The sequence below is a fragment of the Pseudochaenichthys georgianus genome, chromosome 5 (genome assembly GCF_902827115.2).
Source record: "Pseudochaenichthys georgianus chromosome 5, fPseGeo1.2, whole genome shotgun sequence".
NCBI classification, from domain to species: Eukaryota; Metazoa; Chordata; class Actinopteri; order Perciformes; family Channichthyidae; genus Pseudochaenichthys; species Pseudochaenichthys georgianus.
This window is the reverse complement of record NC_047507.1, coordinates 44,897,169-44,917,033: the sequence shown is the minus strand read 5'-3', so window position 1 is coordinate 44,917,033 and position 19,865 is coordinate 44,897,169. Positions and strand designations below refer to the sequence as shown.

The 19,865-nt window shown below is 45.3% G+C and overlaps 1 protein-coding gene across 1 annotated transcript in view; it reads right to left on the bottom strand.

Moving 5' to 3' along the window:
• The window catches only part of LOC117446707 (receptor-type tyrosine-protein phosphatase gamma-like), a 673,776-nt gene that overhangs the window by 562,069 nt on the left and 91,842 nt on the right, over positions 1-19,865 (bottom strand).

Here is a 19,865-nt window from a genome sequence, read left to right as displayed (position 1 = left end):
ATGAAGCAAAAACAAAAGAGGATCACACAGAAATCAGAATTGTCTTGAGTGACTTTTGTAATTGAAAGACAGAAACAATGGACAAATCAAATTCCTATGGAAAGACTATTGCTATCCCCTCTTTGAAATCTTGCTGAGTTTATTTGTCTAATATCTATTCAGAATATGTCTTCACACTTCATATAAGACCTCATAACTTAAGAAGTAACAGTGCAGTGAGATAAAGGGTCTGCTTTGAGACTCCTGAATCTTGAAAGCATCTTATTTTGAGTCTCAGAAGGTTTTCAGCTGCTGTGGCGTTTGTTAAAGACGGATCGTCTTGTTTCAATAATAATGTTACTTGATTTTAGAAAAACATTTTATATGAAAATCACCAACTAACTAACTCTTGACAATGTCAGGCCTATTTATAACACAACATAACACAACATTTCCTGATCCTGGTCAAAGCCCTTAAAAATATGTTTTCCCGGCTAATAACAAAATCTGATTCGTCTAAATATCCCATCTTATTTCAAGAAATCTTACCACGCTAATTTTCACTTGTTCTATTGGCAGATTGATTTGACCTATTACAAGCGAAAACACCTCGTTATCATGATTATATGTTTTTGGAGCAGCCTTCTTCCCAGAGTGTGATGCCTCATTGACTTTGAAGGAGCCACCAATGGGTTTAAAGCATTCATGTTCCCTCCATCTTTGTTTCTCCCCTCCCTCCTTTTGACTGACTCTATTGACCCCATACTCCCTAACATGTATGACTGTGGAGGAAGCCTGAAATAGAGATCTGACCAACACGGGGTGCACACCTCCGGACCAGATTAAGACCGCTGAATGGATAAGGATCAGCACGCCACTGCTGGGGCTTTTAACGGAGCGTTTGAAATGGCCTCGGTGAACTGATAAATCCAGTTTTTGGCAGGCAACGAGAGTTTGTGGGGCATAATCCCTCACAGCGGGATGCGCTTGAGTGCAGGACAGCGAGAAATTCGATTAACCACCCCTCCAGGGCCCCCCTCTCCAGGCCCCATCCCCGCCCCACAAACTGTGGAGGGGAACCAGCTCTGGGTCCGGACCCTGTCACCCACTACTGGCTGATGACAAAGCCACTGCTCCTGGAAACCATCTGCTGGCTGCAAGGCCTCTGCAGCAAAGATGGCTGACTGGCTGGCTCGTTGCTGTTGGTATAGATATGTGTTTGTGTTAATCTGTTTACAAGTGCATATTCATAACCCTCTTTACACCTGACGATAACATGCATCCTGGGTATTTCTGATCAGTCGGGCAGTGGGAAATAAAAAGGCATTCATTAAAAGTTGAAATGAAAGCGAGTCGCCTCAAAGAGCAGATCTACCACTCTTTGGAGTTGAGCAGAAACACGCGAGACCAGCAGTGTGTGAATGCAACATGTCTCCAGGGCATATCTCTGAGATACACAAACACAAATTAACTTGTACGCATGAATCCATACAGGATCTGTGCAGAGCAGCAGACATGAATGTCAAACCTTCCTGCTTTACCTCTTCAACCTCCTCTCCACTGCGGGCTCCGTCATGAGGAACACATGAGGCTGAGCACTGACACATCTCCACAACATAATGTGCAATTCTACTGCAGGACTTCCAACGCCCCCCCCCCCCCCCCCCCTATTTGCAGGTGAGTGACTATATGGTGAATAACTGAGGAAAACCTGAAGGCTCTTGTGTTTACCAAACACCACGGACAGACTGAACACTGGAGCCGGTGGTCCAGGCTGAGTCACGGTTTGAATCTTAATAACAATGCTGAGAAATAGATGTGCATTCTCTGCACATTCTATCCCCGCTTGAAAACAGATGCAATGGTTTGTCCTAGAAAACATTAGGAGGGCCTTAATGTTGGTCAGCCTAATGCATGCCTGGTGCCCTCACACACATGCACAGGCATGTAACCACAGTGATTACTAAAAGATCATTAATCATCCATTACAGGATGCAAGATGCCACACATAAAACCACTAGTTTTCCATTCACCTGTGTCACCGGTTAACCACACCTACGTGTTTGCTCACTCTCTTTCTCTTCTGCACCCATCAGCTTCACTGCCAGTCTTTACACCCTCACCAGACACACACCCGTTGCCAGATCGTACTTTGCCTTCATGCTAGTCTTTCACGCGTTTGTTACCAGATTGCCTACCCGGTTCCGACTCTGCCTGTCCCTGACCTGCTGCTCTGCCTGTCCCCGACCTGCTGCTCTGCCTGTCCCCGACCTGCTGCTCTGCCTGTCCCCGACCTGCTGCTCTGCCTGTTCTCCGGCCTGCTGCTCTGCCTGTCCTGCTGCTCTGCCTGTCCTGCTGCTCTGCCTGTTCCCCGACCTGCTGCTCTGCCTGTCCCCGACCTGCTGCTCTGCCTGTCCCCGACCTGCTGCTCTGCCTGTCCCCGACCTGCTGCTCTGCCTGTTCTCCGGCCTGCTGCTCTGCCTGTCCCCGACCTGCTGCTCTGCCTGTCCCCGACCTGCTGCTCTGCCTGTCCCCGACCTGCTGCTCTGCCTGTCCCCGACCTGCTGCTCTGCCTGTTCTCCGGCCTGCTGCTCTGCCTGTTCCCCGACCTGCTGCTCTGCCTGTCCCCGACCTGCTGCTCTGCCTGTCCCCGACCTGCTGCTCTGCCTGTCCCCGACCTGCTGCTCTGCCTGTCCCCGACCTGCTGCTCTGCCTGTCCCCGACCTGCTGCTCTGCCTGTTCTCCGGCCTGCTGCTCTGCCTGTCCTGCTGCTCTGCCTGTTCCCCGACCTGCTGCTCTGCCTGTCCCTGTCCTGCTGCTCTGCCTGTTCCCTGACCTGCTGCTCTGCCTGTCCCCCGACCTGCTGCTCTGCCTGTCCCTGACCTGCTGCTCTGCCTGTCCCCGACCTGCTGCTCTGCCTGTCCCCGACCTGCTGCTCTGCCTGTCCCCGACCTGCTGCTCTGCCTGTCCCCGACCTGCTGCTCTGCCTGTCCCCGTCCTGCTGCTCTGCCTGTTCCCTGACCTGCTGCTCTGCCTGTCCCCGTCCTGCTGCTCTGCCTGTCCCCGTCCTGCTGCTCTGCCTGTTCCCTGACCTGCTGCTCTGCCTGTCCCTGACCTGCTGCTCTGCCTGTTCCCCGACCTGCTGCTCTGCCTGTTCCCCGACCTGCTGCTCTGCCTGTTCCCTGACCTGCTGCTCTGCCTGTTCCCCGACCTGCTGCTCTGCCTGTCCCTGACCTGCTGCTCTGCCTGTTCCCCGACCTGCTGCTCTGCCTGTTCCCCGACCTGCTGCTCTGCCTGTTCCCTGACCTGCTGCTCTGCCTGTTCCCTGACCTGCCTGTCCTTGGACTATCCTGCCTTGCCTGCTGTCTGACCCTGCCTGTACCTACGTTGACCGCCTCGCCTGCTGTCTGACCCTCTGCCCGGCCCTGACTCACCTTCTGCCCGCTGTCCTCTGGTTCGTTTGCCTGCACATCATCCGGCTGATACTGTTCTGCTGGTATCCCTCTGCTCTGGTATTATTACCAATAAAGTACATTACCAATACTCCTGGGTTTCTCGAGTGCTGCATTTGGGTCCTTCATAAGATTGTGACAAATTCAGTGGAAATCTTGGTGGAAATAAATATTTTATCTGGCTCTGTAATTATTTGGGGGGGGATTTCTTGCCCGAGCTAATCATCATTAATGTAGAAGTAATAACTCCAGTGATTTTCTGGGTTGTCCCGCCTTCATCTCAAAAAGTAATTTGAGTTCCAGAAATATCAGAGATGTCTTTCAAAGACATTTAAAAACATTTGGAGACGATGTAGATGAAAACCTGGATGTCACGTAGAAAGAAAGTATGCATGAAAAACACGTGTCTAGTGTTCCCGCGCTGCGTCTTGCTAACGGTCCGATAATAGGAATTATGACGTCATCCCGATAAACCCGATACCAGTATTAATAGCCCCGATAATATAAAATATATTTTTTGGGTAAAAAAAAAGAAATACTGCGGTGTGGGTGGATTGGGATGAGGGGCGCTTGTTTTTCACTCGGCTCCTCCCGTTTTGCCAGTACTGTGGTATTAGTGATTTAGGAAGAGGGGAGTTCTTCACAAATCCAGCGCTCCCTAATACTTCGAACCTGATCAGTCACCTGAAACATCGCCATCGCTACGATGGTGTTTTAAAAGCGTACGAAGACAATAATACAATACAAAGTGGGTGTGTGTGTGTGTGTGTGTGTGTGTGTGTGTGTGTGTGTGTGTGTGTGTGTGTGTGTGTGAGATGGATCGTTGGAGCTATGTGCAACTCAAGGCATATGCTCGAACCGGAGCTGCCTGGACGCTGCAATCATGTTGCTCTATCCGTGCTGAGTGTGCTGACTTCTCGTACAATGTCCCACTGTCTGCTTCCTGCATAAAGTCAAGTGCTCGGCGCAGTTGTGGTGAAATGTCCGTTAGCGCAGCTAGCTAGCACCAGATGCTAACAACAACAATGCACGTAAGGTCTCTCTCTCTCGCTCGCTCGGGCCACACGTACACACACCCTCCCGGTCCTCCAGATGGCCAGTCGGTGCCTGCCGGTGAGCGTGGAAGTGTGGTCTGCCACAAGCGGGCGGCAGGAGCGGGGCTGTCAGCATCAGCTTGTAGATGGTATTTTAAACTCGATACGCTCTGAAGCTACGGGGCAGCCGAGGACAAAAAAAACACATGCGTTAATCGCGTTAAAATAATTAGTGGCGTAACATTTTTTTTGTTATCGGTATGTGTGTGTGTGTGTGGACTAGCATTACTATACTTGTGGGGACCTACATATGTTTACATAGTCACGTGTGGGGAATCGCCTCCCTTATGGGGACAAATTGGAGGTCCCCATAAGGGGAATCTAATTAATTTTAGGGTGAAGACTTGGTTAGGTTTAGGGTTAGGGTTAGGGTAAGGATAAGGGTTAGGGTTAGGCATGTGTTGGTTATGGCTAAGGTTAGGATAAGTCTCTAGGAAATGCATGTAAGTCAATGCAATGTCCCCTGAAGTGATGTATACATGGTGTGTGTGTGTGTGTGTGTGTGTGTGTGTGTGTGTGTGTGTGTGTGTGTGTGTGTGTGTGTGTGTGTGTGTGTGCATGCGTGCATGCGTGCGTGCGTGTGTACAGTCAATCCTGTGCCACAGTTTGTGAGTCATAGGCTCAGTATCTAATTACCTGTCTCTTCCACAGAAGCTTCATGATGGTGTAACAAAGCGACGGAGGGATCAGCTAAAAGCCAAAAGCCATGCTAGGGGCCTGTAGAGGCTGCAGAGTCCCCGTCCCCTTAATTTATAGAGATAAGCTATTGCTCTTGTTGTAAACTCTGCAGATTAGCTGCCTATTGGACCTTAGAGACCCTGTGTGCAAAGTGTACATCTGACACAAACTCCTCTGGTGAGGTGAGGTACCTGAGGCCCAGTTCTAAAAGGGGGACATTAATAATCTTTGTTTTCAAAGTAATGATAAACCTGTGAGTTGGATGTAGAAAAATCAGAATCAATATAGAATTTTTGTATTTTAAAGTAAATTCATTCAAATGATAGTGTCCGTCCAAAAAAAAAGAATGACTTATAGTGAAAACCACCCTTGAATGATGGGATGGTAGACTAAAAGCTTTAGGAATCCAAACTATAACGAACTATAATAAGTACCCTGTATCAAGATTGATGCAAAACAAGTGACATTTGACCTTTTCAGAGAGATTGAGGATGATGCGTAGCCAGAATGGCCAAAACCGGAAGCTGGGTTGTAGCTCTAATAGTGCTAATAACAGCTAATATGAAATCTCAGTGTTTGACAAAAATGGAATGATGGATTATTTATCAGTAATCATTTCAAAGGGACACAGAGACATTGGATTAACCTTCAGCAGCGTTTATGCGTTTTAATGCCATTGAACACAACGGTAAGACGTATGTGCCGGTCAGAGTTGGGTGTAACGTGTTACAAAGTAACGCGTTAGTGTAATAATATTACTTTGTCGGTAACGGAGTAGTGTAACGCGTTACTTTATTTATAATTCAGTAATCACACTACAGTTACTAACATTGCCCCGACACGCGTTACTTCGTTACTTTCTAAAATCAGTCATAATCAAACCTCAACAAACACCTGCAAAGAACACATGCTAGGTGAAGCTAACGCACATAGCTGTTGTTTATTTATATCACACACACGTAGTTCTTCTTCTCTGTTTTCCGGTTGTTGCCTGTTTTGAATGACGAATACACACTACCGCTGCCTGCTGGTAAGGAGAGTTATTGCCACTCACGCATGCGCAGTTCGTACGTGCTCGGCTGAAGTCTGGCTCCAGTGCAACACATGGCCAACACGCAGGAGAACACGCTGACGCAACAGTGTGAGCAGAGATAGACTGCGCAAAATATACAGATAGCAGGAGACAGAGGACAGCCACGGTCAGATAGCAGGAGACAGAGGACAGCCACGGTCAGATAGCAGGAGACAGAGGACAGCCACGGTCAGATAGCAGGAGACAGAGGACAGCCACGGTCAGATAGCAGGAGACAGAGGACAGCCACGGTCAGATAGCAGGAGACAGAGGACAGCCACGGTCAGATAGGAAAACATTCAGGAGCTATCTGGATCAGTCTTATGCGACAATGGAAACTGAACTAAAGAGAACATTTGAAACTTTAGCAGTCTGCGTGATCTGCCTGCAGGGAAGGGCGGGCCGGCCCTGTGAGTAAAGTAACGAGTAAAGTAACAAATTACTTCATGTAGAGAGTAACGAAGTAGTGTAATATATTACTTTTTTTTTAATGTAATATGTAATATATTACTTTTTTTTAGTAACGACCCCATCTCTGGTGCCGGTTTGGTCCCGTAAAGCTGCGTTGTGTGATGTCTGGGTTTGCTTCCCCTGCCGCGAGTTGTGATCGCTCAGTGATGATACTTACATCCCTAGAATCTGTGGAATATCAGCTTGCTACCGTGAGTTATGTGCTACGTGCGTTAGCATTTTTCCGCTTAGTGCTAATTCAGAGGCTTGGCGTTAGAGTTGTGTTTTGTTTAACTAAAAATGGTTGTTAAATATTAAGAAGCCCTGAGACAGTTTCCTGGGGAAAAAAGCCTGCAGACCCTGCCGGCGGGGGCTGCAGGGCTTAACAGGTTAAATGGAAATACTCTAGAAAAGTACAAGTAGGCTACTTGAGTAAATGTTCTCACTGCCCAACACAGGTCAGAGGCCACACACACTGAGGCTGGAAAGCAGAGATATCCGGACTAGGAGTGAGCGAATGTGACTGTGGGGGAAATTCACTAAATAGTAGCTCTGATTCCGCCTCACAGACATCATTGGGTAAAGTCGAGACAGGCCGCTCCACAGAACGACAAAGAGTGGCTACAGGATACAGGTACTGGATAAAGAGCGTCGTTTAAAACAGAAGCTAAGATCAAAGCCGCCTCCGTCACCATGTGAGCAGCTGAGACGGTGATCCAGTCTGATAACTGTGATGAGGGTGTGTGTGTGTGTGTGTGTGTAATCCTGTCTGATGGAATTAAACACCTCACATCTCACACTCAACGCAAAAGCGGTAAAGAGACTCAATAGAGGCAAATATCACACACACACACACACACACACACACACACACACACACACACACACACACACACACACACACACACACACACACACACACACACACACACACACACACACACACACACACACACACACACACACACACACACACACACACACACACACACACACACAGGAAGAATAGATAGAGCAGACATCCTCAAAGTAGGCTACGGACTCCGGTCCGGATCCGAACCGAACCACAACTGTCTCTGGACTCTGAGCAAATTATACTTTTCATATGTGTTATCTGTGTTATCTGTGTTATATGTGTTATAAGTGTTATAAGTGTTATATGTGTTATAAGTGTTATAAGTGTTATATGTGTTATAAGTGTTATAAGTGTTATATGTGTTATATGTGTTATCTGTGTTATCTGCGAGACATTGCCACAACGCAACGAGTCAGAATGATCCGCTATGTCCATAGACTGCAAACAGCGCTCATCGGACATTTATGAGAGAAAGTCTCTAATGTCCGAGTGCAAGTGAATGCAGCATAAGATGCACGTCTTGTAACCCCTCCCCCGGTCCTGGCGCGAGCGTGGACATATGATTGGCGGCGATTTCATTTGAACGGGACGGCGCAAAACGAGAAGCATTCAGACCCAAGCACTGAAGGAATGATGTATTTGTGGTCTCCACTGACAGAGAAGAGACTATCAGTCTGGCTGCACTCAGCATCGAATCAAAACGCACTAAAGCTGTTGATCTTAATACGTTTGTGAGGCCTTTTGCTGAACAAGATGGTAATCGCCGCATTCAGCTGTAATATACATGTCAACTTGATGAGCATACAAAACTATTAAGATGATGACCTTACGTGTGTAAATATATTTTTTCTTTGAGGGGGTCTGCCCCCAAAAAACAGTTTTAAGTCCTGAGAAAGTCAAATAAGACGGTGTGTAAAACTACACTGCCCAGCCAAAAAAAAGTAACCACTTTGATTGAACTAGGCCAGTAGGTAAGGACTTTCCACTGGATAATAACTGAAGTATAAAAGAATGCATGACTGACGTGATGGAGACCATGTTGAAGGCAAACAAAAAGAGAAAATAACAGGTAAAATCAAGCAAACCCCCCTCTCAGATTCCACCGCAACCAGAAGAACATACATACTTGCTGGTGATTTGATTCATCAGCTTTGTGATGCACAGTGCATTTCCTTAGCTGTGGGTGAGTCCACTGACACCGCTGACATTGCTCAGTTGCTGGTGTTTGTGAGTTGTTATGATGAGGCAAAGGGGGAGTTTGTTGAAGATGTGTTGGGCCTGAGGAACCTCAGTGGACACACAAGGGGGCAAGACATTTATAAAGCAATAATGGGAATGCTGAATGAAACAGGGTGCAGCTGCCTTTATTCATAACTGCAGCTTTTACACTGCGACTCTGAGGGGTCACGCACAGACACAACAACAATGAAAACTGCTGCATACAGATTATTTTAGTTTTTACAACCTCGTGTTAAGAATCTTGTTGCAATTGTTTAAAAGTTTGAATGACCGTAATAAACGGACCTTTGTCTTATTGAAACATTTATTTTGGACCTTTAAGATTTGTATTTGAGTACCCCTGGGATAGAGGCTTAAACTTGACTGTCACCACAGAAACCTCACTGAAAACACAGCGGAGGGAGGAAGTGGACAGATGAGCTTACTTTGATAATCCACAAAACAAATCCAGATTCTGCATCAACACTTTATTATAACGTGAGACAAGTCATCACGATTCTAAGTGTGAAGCATCCTTCAGGTACAACATATTTAATATATGTTAAGTCAACACTCTATTCTGTGTCCTAGAAAGTTACTTATATAGTTCTGAGCAATAGCTTCCCTTCAATTCATGTGGGTTTTCTGGAGCCTGGGTATGTTAGCCTAATGTATATATGTATACATATACAGGCTGTCATACAACGTTGTATTACTTTTCATGTTTAGGATCTTTGACACATTTACCTTGTGTAATGGTCTGGTGTTAGTTGATATGCAAATGAGTTGAGCACTGTGCTCCAAACTCAGATCAGACCCGTCTGACACAGGAGGGTGTGGGATGTCCATCACCGTTTCTATCAAAGGCTGATGTCGTGTTGAGTTCAGGCCGCTGTGACTCCACACGCACAGAGCTCCGTGAAGACATAACACCCCACATAACATGTTAACATGCCTGAGGGGAGAATAGGGGACATCCCTTAATCACATTGAAGCCCTCAGAGGAAACATAGGAGCTGCAGCTGGTCAGCAGAAGAAGAGCTGCAGCACAGAGAATGTGTCATCATATAGAAATGTGTTTGAGGGCTGAAGTAGAGCAGCTCCGAGTCTGCTCAGCACGCTGAGGAAGAGGAGCGCTCTCAGAGAAGGTTCAGCTTTTACTTCATGTGTGTTGACACGAGCTACCGGATAAATGAAGACGTTAACGTTAGTTGCAGCATGAGGACATACGGCATGTTGCTGTGTTCTACTAATGCTGCACCAGAGGAACATGGCCATCCTACGTGTTGTTGGAGTAACATCTCATGATCAACCTCACCAGGAACACATAATGGCTTTGGTAGAATGTTGTAATGTCTTTTATCTCTGAGACGTACTGTGTTACTGTTTTCCTAACAAGCCACCTCTTTCAGTCCTATGAATGTCCTCTCCTTAAGAAGTCGCCCTGCACATTTTGTATTGCCCACAACGACACTGTGGCATTGCTAAGTGTGTGTTTGAGGCAGCTATGACATACCTTTAATGAGGACATCTTGATGGATGTTTGGACATACAAAGTGTCTGACTGTCAACGTTGGTGTCTTTTAAACCATGACTATAACGTTTCCCTAAGACTGGTCAAGGGTCTAAGTTGCCTAAAGTAAAGCAGGCAGCTGATTGGACAACACAATCCGAACCCTGTTGCTGGCAGCATCCATCTCTTTTTGGATTAGTTGTGTTTCACAATAGCTCTTGAGAAAACGATGGATGACTTCCCAGAGACTACGTCCGTGCCACGCTCTGTGGTTGCCATACGGATGGGTGGACAGACAGATATCACAGAGAGTACACAATATAATCTGGATGAGTTAAAAGGTTTTATAAAACACCAAAATACCAATATACTACAGTAGCAGAAAAGTAGTAGTAAAGTACTTGGTCTTCCATGAGAAAACATTTAGTGAGCAATAGACCCCAGATATTAGCATAATGTTCAATATGGCCACGGACTGTGAAGCAGGAGGCCCATTGTGTTATAGAAGACTCACCTTGACTTATTATTTAATACCATAAGGTTCACCTCCATCTTCTGTGTGGCTCTTTGACCCCCCCCTCAGCTATGAGCATAGTATAAATGGCTCACACTCAGACATCATGCTCCATATCTCAGTCTCTCTGTTTGTGGTGGATTGTGGGGAAGGAGAATATCATCTCATCCCTGATTGGGTCAGACTGACAGGGGGGGGGGGCAATATTTCACCATAGGTGCACTCCAAACACGCACACCCTCGTGCACAACGCCCGACCCCTCTCCCCTTTCAGACTTGCTGTTGAGGAAGAGATAAAAACGAGGAGATGATGAATTTACTGGAGGAGTGCTTTGTCCCCTATTCTGTTCCCATCACCGTTGGCTGAGCAAGGGACAGGATGATAGATGCCCCCCCCCCCTCCCAGATCCCACATCCTGCCAGCGCTTAATGGTGCATTCCAATAAACCTACTTTCAATCTACACATTACTGGTACAGCTCCCACTTATTGACCCAGCCGGTTATTACTTTCTAATGGAGTCGGTGCCGATGTGAAAGTTACATTTGAGATGGAATCAATAAACGCAGGATGAATGACTTGGGGAGTAAATGATATACTTAAGCTCATCCACTCATCTCTTTGACATTATAAGAAAAGACGAGGAACACAAAACAGATTTGAGATATAAATTAGCATCAGTCAGGAGAGAGAAAGGTCACCAGTGGGACAGGCAGGGCCAGTGGCAGAGAGACACGTATCCAGTGTGCTCACTCTCCTCAGCATCTACACAGGGAGTCAATAATGGCTGCATTTTGTTATTGCGATTTTACCCAAAGCCTTCCGCTCTTCCTTTAAAACACCTCCCCCCCCCCCCCCACACACACACACAAAGGACACACAACCATCAGGAGCCTTGTGGGGCCCAAGGACACTTTGACGTGTGGCAGGAGGAGCCGGGCATCATGATAAGTGTTCTTGGTGTCTCAGTGTCCTGCATGTGGTGCAGTCTCAGTTAGTGCTTCGGCTACATGGGCTCTAGTTGTTCTGACGGGCAGCCTCAGAGAGTGGGGGGTCAGGGGCCTCTCCACGTGGTGGGGAGAAGATGCTTCTTAGGTAGAGGGCCCCATTGTGCATGTATCATATTCACCTGCTGGACATCAGATCACAACGGGAGCCCGGCTGATCTGATTATGTGTGGCTGCATTTAGATGTGTTGTTCTTGATCTAAAGGGATGAAGCTCTCCCTCCAGTGAGTCTGCTTAGTGCAGGTACACTAAGACGCCTCACAGCATGACTGATGACTGCATCTGGCTGCTGTCTCCCACACACACACACACACACACACACACACACACACACACACACACACACACACACACACACACACACACACACACACACACACACACACACACACACACACACACACACACACACACACACACGCGCGCGCGCGCACACACACACACACACACACACGCGCGCGCACACACAGAGACTAACAAATAGCTCACACTAATTGAGCAACCTTTGTGTCTGAGAATCAGCCGACGTGACCAGATTTTGTTCTGTGTCTTGATGTTTATGCAGGAGTGTGTCTGTGTATGAAGAGAGGGTGTTTGAGAGTGTGTGTGTGTGTGTGTGTGTGTGTGTGTGTGTGTGTGTGTGTGTGTGTGTGTGTGTGTGTGTGTGTGTGTGTGTGTGTGTGGCCTAGCATTACTATCGTGTGGGGACCTACATCTGTTTACACAGTCACGTGTGGGGACTCACCTCCCTTATGGGGACATAATGGAGGTCCCCATGAGGGGAATCATTAATTTTAGGATGAAGACTTGGTAAGAGTAAGGTTAGAGGTAAGGATTAAGGTAAGGGTTAGGCATGTGTTGGTTATGGTTAAGGTTAGGATAAGTCTTCAGGAAATGCAGTAAGTCAATGTAATGTCCCCTGAAGTGATATAAAAGCATTTATTTTAATTGTGTAGCAGTCAGTTTATCATTCTGGCAGCACTGTTGAGCATTTTGAAAATGTATTGTCATGCCTCTGTGCAAGGCTGAGTCTTTCCATCTGTATAGCCACTGGTGTAAAGGAACTAAGTTCATAAACTCAAGTACTATACTTAGGTACAATGTTGAGATACTTGTACTCAAGTATTTCAATGTTTTGCTACGTTGTTCTTCTACTCCTCTACAATTCAGAGGTAAATGGTGTACTTTTACTCCACTACATGTATCGAATACCTTTAGTAACTTTACAGATGTGGAAGAATGATTAGACCCTCCAGAAAAACGCGGGCTAAAATCCTTGATTATGTGATTACACATGCAGGTTTTTACATGTTTTTATGCGTTGAAATTGCGGGAAGTTGCGAAATATGCGGAAATTGCAAAAAAAAGGATAGATTTTTTTTAAATATTGGGTTGTCTTATTTATTCTCTCTCATACACCAATATATTTAAAGCTATCAACGTTATGCAGAGAAGTGCCATCCTTAATCACACTCTCACACACACACACACACACACACACACACACACACACACACACACACACACACACACACACACACACACACACACACACACACACACACACACACACACACACACACACTTCTCCGCCTCATTCTGTTTTCATTTACTTGTTCGTTATCTGACCAGCTTCAATCTTGTAGGCTTCGTTTCTTGTCACCCTCGAAAGGGTTTTGGAGGTCGATGCCTCGGTGAACGTGAGTTGTTTGGCTTTCTTGTCCGCAGCAGCAGAAAGCATTTTCGAATGTTTGAATGAATCAAAGTGGGTCGTCACCGTGGATTTTCTCTTATGCTCCAACACAGTTGCACGGGGTGCAGAATAGTTTCCCCCCACTTTCGTGCGAGACATCGGAACTGCTTTGCCCGGTCTTTAGCAGAAATGTTCGTCGGTAAATGAGATGGATTAGATTTTTTTCATTTTGGTGTTTTCTCTCTCGTGTGAGCTCCACATGTTCACTCTACGGTGTTGTTTACCTTCTGTGATGCGCGAGCTGATGACGTTGCGTCATCATCATCATCATCATCATCATCATCATCATCATCATCATCATCATCACGAGTTAACTTTTTTCCCCCTCAACTTTGTGTGAAAAAATGCGGGGATTATGCGCCCTTTTAAAAATCTGCGCCATTTTGCGGTAAATTCTGCGATCGCAGAATCGCGTTTTTCTGGAGGGTCTAAATGATGTGAAATCTAATCAAGTGTTGAATCAGACTTTAGTTCTACCTGGAGTAAATCCACCAGCTACCCTGCAGTATACAAAGTCATTCAAACTAGCTGCACCTTTACCAGCTTTGAGAACACTTTCATGATCAATCATTATAAAACACATCATATATTATTCTGAAATGGACCAATCTGCACAACGACTACTTTTACTGTCGCTACTTTAAAATGCACCTTTGTACGTCTTTTATACATGAATATGTGTCCCCGGTGTGTCAGGGAACTCACCAAGTGTCAGAAAACACAACCCTCTCTCTTTTCCTCCATACCCAAATCTCTAAAAAACGGGGCTGCAACGGATCTGATACAGACTGATCCAGATTTGAAATATCTCTGACGTCAGAAACAAGGAGCTCCGCCTATATGGCCAACTCTCCACCTATCAGGGGAATGGGGGGTTGCCGTGGCATGGTAACAGCATGATAACAGCATGGTAACAGCATGGTAACATGACACTCGTACCTCGCCGCCTCCTTTGCAGGGGGGCGTGATCAGCTGCAGCTCATTTGCCACAGAATCAGCCCTTGCAAAAACAGGGCTGGAAAAGAGCAAATAGAGCGAAATGAGGCATGGCTAAAATGCATGATCTGTTTGGTATTTTGAAAAAAAAAATTCACAGACATGTTTTATATACAGTGGGGCAAAAAAGTATTTAGTCAGCCACCAATTGTGCAAGTTCTCCCACTTAAAAAGATGAGAGAGGCCTGTAATGTTCATCCTATGTACACTTCAACTATGAGAGACAAAATGAGAAAAAAAAATCCAGAAAATCACATTGTCTGATTTTTAAAGAATTTATTTGCAAATTATGGTGGAAAATAAGTATTTGGTCAATAACAAAAGTTAATCTCAATACTTTGTTATATACCCTTTGTTGGCAATGCCAGAGGTCAAACGTGTTCTGTAAGTCTTCACAAGGTTTTCACACACTGTTGCTGGTATGTTGGCCCATTCCTCCATGCGGATCTCCTCTAGAGCAGTGATGTTTCGCTGGGCAACACGGACCTTCAACTCCCTCCAAAGATTTTCTATGGGGTTGAGATCTGGAGACTGGCTAGGCCACTCCAGGACCTTGAAATGCTTCTTACGAAGCCACTCCTTCGTTGCCCGGGCGGTGTGTTTGGGATCATTGTCATGCTGATAGACCCAACCACATTTCATCTTCAATGCCCTTGCTGATGGAAGGAGGTTGTCACTCAAAATCTCACGATACATGGCCCCCTTCATTCTTTCCTTTACACGGATCAGTCGTCCTGGTCCCTTTGCAGAAAAACAGCCCCAAAGCATGATGTTTCCACCCCCATGTGTCACAGTAGGTATGGTGTTCTTTGGATGCAACTCAGCATTCTTTCTCCTCCAAACACGTCTAGTTGAGTTTTTACCAAACAGTTCTATTTTGGTTTCATCTGACCATATGACATTCTCCCAATCCTCTTCTGGATCATCTAAATGCTCTCTAGCAAACTTCAGACGGCCTGGACATGTACTGGCTTAAGCAGGGGGACACGTCTGGCACTGCAGGATTTGAGTCCCTGGCAGCGTGTGTGTTACTGATGGTAGCCTTTGTTACTTTGGTCCCAGCTCTCTGCAGGTAATTGACTAGGTCCCCCCCGTGTGGTTCTGGGATTCTTGCTCACCGTTCTTGTGATCATTTTGTCCCCACGGGGTGAGATCTTGCGTGGAGCCCCATATCGAGGGAGATTATGTCACGATCTGTCTGTGTTGTGTTTTGTCTTGTCTTTTTCTGTCTTTGGTTTCCTGTTTTATTTTGAAAAGTGTTCACCTCCTGTTTTGCCTGTTAGTTTCTGTCTGTTTTCCCTCCCTGATTACCCGATTGTGTTCACCTGGTGCCCCTGTGTTTTCTCCTCCCTCCTCACCTGTCTCTTGTTTGTTTGATTAGTCATGTGTGCATTTAGGTTCTGTGTTTTCTGTTAGTCTTTGTGAGTTCCTTGTTGTTGTTGGACTGTGTTCACTGGGAAGAGTTCTGTCTTTAAACCTTGATATAAAGGTATTTTCCTGTTAATCTGCATTTGGGTCCTGCTTGCCTCTCTCAACCCTGACAGATTATCAGTGGTCTTGTATGTCTTCCATTTTCTAATAATTGCTCCCACAGTTGATGTCTTCACACCAAGCTGCTTACCTATTGCAGATTCAGTCTTCCCAGCCTGGTGCAGGTCTACAATTTTGTTTCTGGTGTCCTTTGACGGCTCTTTGGTCTTGGCCATAGTGGAGTTTGGAGTGTGACTGTTTGAGGTTGTGGACAGGTGTCTTTTATACTGATAACGAGTTCAAACAGGTGCCGTGAATACAGGTAACGAGTGGAGGACAGAGGAGGCTCTTAAAGAAGAAGTTACAGGTCTGTGAGAGCCAGAAATCTTGTTTGTTTGTAGGTGACCAAATACTTATTTTACCGAGGAATTTACCAATTAATTCATTAGAAATCCTACAATGTGATTACCTGGATTCTTCCCCCCCATTCTGTCTCTGAAGTGTACCTTGGATGAAAATTACAGGCCTCTCATCTTTTTAAGTGGGACAACTTGCACAATTGGTGGCTGACTAAATACTTTTTTGCCCCACTGTAGGTATGGCCCTACAATATATTATTCAAATATAGCATGATAGATCCACTTTAAGTACATTTTGATGATAATACTTTTCTACTTTTACTTGAGGAACATTTTGATTGCAGGATTACACTCTGGTACTTCTACTTTCACTCAAGTACAATATCTGAGTACTGAGTACTTCTACTTTTACTCAAGTACAATATCTGAGTACTTCTACTTTTAACCAAGTACAAGATCTATACGTATACCACCTCTGTTTATAGCCTATGAATTAGAAGACGAAGGCTAAAGCTAACGTTAGCAGATAGTGACAATGTATGCTAGCTCGCTCAACGATTCCTTAAATAATATTGCGACTGAAAAACGTTTCAGTTCACATCACGCTCTGCCGCTCCGACAGGGAGTTCTGCTCTGAACACCTGAACGGCCCGTTCTAACAGCTGTTCACCAGCGGTCCAGTCTGTGCCACAGTGACTCCGGACCACACAGTTCATATTAACGAACGCACCATAGGTAATGTAGCTGTTGAAGCTAGACCCTCATCGCGGAGCAGCAGAGTTCAGCCGACAGACGGGAAGATTCGAGCATACACTTCGCGTTTCATTATAATATATAATACCCTAAACATATTTGTATTGCAGATCTACATGAATCACACAAACTACCTATTTTGGATTCAAAATGGCGAATTTCGCCGAAAGGTGACAAGTTTGCATCCCTGAAGAGGGCATTTGATTGGCTGTATGCAGAGTCAGAAGGCTCCAACTGCTCCGACCCAGCTGCTGCAGCAGACCTACTACATTGTAAAGTACAGGAGACTGGAAGGGTCGTCCTCAACGGTAGCTGCTCTTAGAACAAAAAAGCCACTCTAACATAATTTGTGGCAGTTCGTTTTTTATAATTATTACTGATTTTGCTTTAATTATAATTGTTCTTAAGTGAGAATTCAGAAAGAAATTCTAAAATTCAGATGAAAACAGAGTGCCCCTGGAGAGATTCGGGATGAAAGTGAGACTATCAGTACCAGTCCACAAAATTGTCCAATTAGACTATTACCTTTAGCATCAGTGGCATAGGGGAGAATTGTACATATATATATATGTGTGTGTGTGTGTGTGTGTGTGTGTGTGTGTGTGTGTGTGTGTGTGTGTGTGTGTGTGTGTGTGTGTGTGTGTGTGTGTGTGTGTGTGTGTGTGTGTGTGTGTGTGTGTGTGTGTGTAACCTATCATACACGATATGATCATATATCATCACATATTATTTATTGGGCTTTGACTTTCAACACAAATGTAGTCAAACTAAGCTAATCAGACTGTAGAAATGACCGGGGAACAGAATTGGAAGTCTTGGCCCTGGGGAGGGGGATAAATGGCCTAAACATTTAAAAATTGGAAAATGATTACGCCCACTTCAGGGATGGTGCATTGGGTCATTTGGGAGATATGTTGTATTGTGGGTTGGTACCAGTGTTGGGAAAGTTCACTTTCTACATGAACTAGTTCAGTTCACAATTCACACATTTTAAAATGAACTAGTTCAGTTCATAGTTCATAATTCAAAATGTTGAACTAAAGTTCATGGTTTCAAAAATGAACTAATTTATAGTTCATAGTTCTTTTTTCAATACGTTGCTGCGAGCTATTATTTGTCTCCTGTACGATGTTAATGGGCCATTTCAATTTTTACAATATCCTCAGAGGGCCGTACAAGTTATTGACCTCTGCTTAAAAAAACTAAAATCACAGCCCATTCATTTCATTCTGTGCAAAGAAAAAGCAACCTCTTAATCCAGATATCTCACCATGACTCGCGTATGCATGCACGTGCACGGTGTGGCGTGACCACAAAAACAGAAAGATATGGACACAAGATGTGTGCAAATGTATTTAGTTTCCTATCCATGTGAACATGATTTAAGTGGGGGGGGGACCTAACCTCCTCTAGGGGGGTCCGGGGGGCATGCTCCCCTGGGAAGATGTGTTGCACTTTGAGAGCAACATTAGGAGATCTATGGACACATCTCTCAACACCCAAACACAACTGTAAGCAGATTTTCTTTTAATGTATGGATATTTGACAAATCACTACCCTTTCAAACTGTATTCTTCTTTATTAATAACTGTCATATAGTATTTTATACCTGTTTACTTTATTCTCTTATTTTTTTTATAACTATAATGATCATATAAAGATGGGCCTTTACCTCACTGGTTGTAGACAAAGCTTCTTATATTCGTTAGGATAGCTAGCTAACCAGATGCTAATAATAACAACAAAGTTATTGACTGTATGACAGATGAGCAGATCGCCACTGGGCTTTCAACTAAAGACACAGACACGCAGAAACTGCGGCATGTGTATGGACTTATCGGTACTGCAATTTCTGAAGTGCTGGAGTGGCGTTCTGGTGCTCTCCGTCAGAACTGCACCCCTGTCAGTCGAGACATATACCACGTGATGACACGTTAGGCTCGTGTTGTGTTCAAGGACCCTGACCTTGGCCAGGAAAAACAGGCACTCGCTTGTTTAATTTTTTTGCGGTCTAGATTTCTTTCATTTTTTTATTTTTTGCGTGTGTTTATAAATTACCTCGAGGGCCGTACCAAATTGTCTCGCGGGCCGTATACGGCCGGAGGCCGGAGGTTTCCCACCCCTGCCGTAGAGTCTCACTCTGAGCGAGTGCTGCTGCAGAGCTCTGCTCTCGGCTTCGTCCATACTAATTCATTCATTCATTCAATGCTCGCCGGTTCCGCGGTTCCACATTGTTTGTTGTGAGGAGTCTGATATATTTAGTATATTTATATTTTAGTGCGACAGCCAGGGGTGACAGGCGCGTACGCGTCACAGGCAGCTTGCTGTTGCCAGATTGGGTGGTTTTCCGCATTATTTTGAAGCCTGTTTACGGTGTGTTTTAACTGGGTTTTCGGCTGAAAGGCATATGAAATCTGGCACACTTTTGAACGCCGTTATAATACAGTGCTGAGAATGAACGCACTTTTGAACGCCGTTATACAGCGCTGAGAATGAACGCGTTCTCAATTACGTTCATCTAGCGGAAATACAGTACGTTCAGTTCACGTTCGCCCAAAATATGAAGGTACATCACTGGTTGGTACCTATCATGAAATAAACCCCCCACCCCACCCACAATGCTAAATCTTTTCCCCCCTTTGGGGAACAACACTTTGCAACATCTGACAGGTGAACAACCAAAGTTCTAATGTAACAAAGTA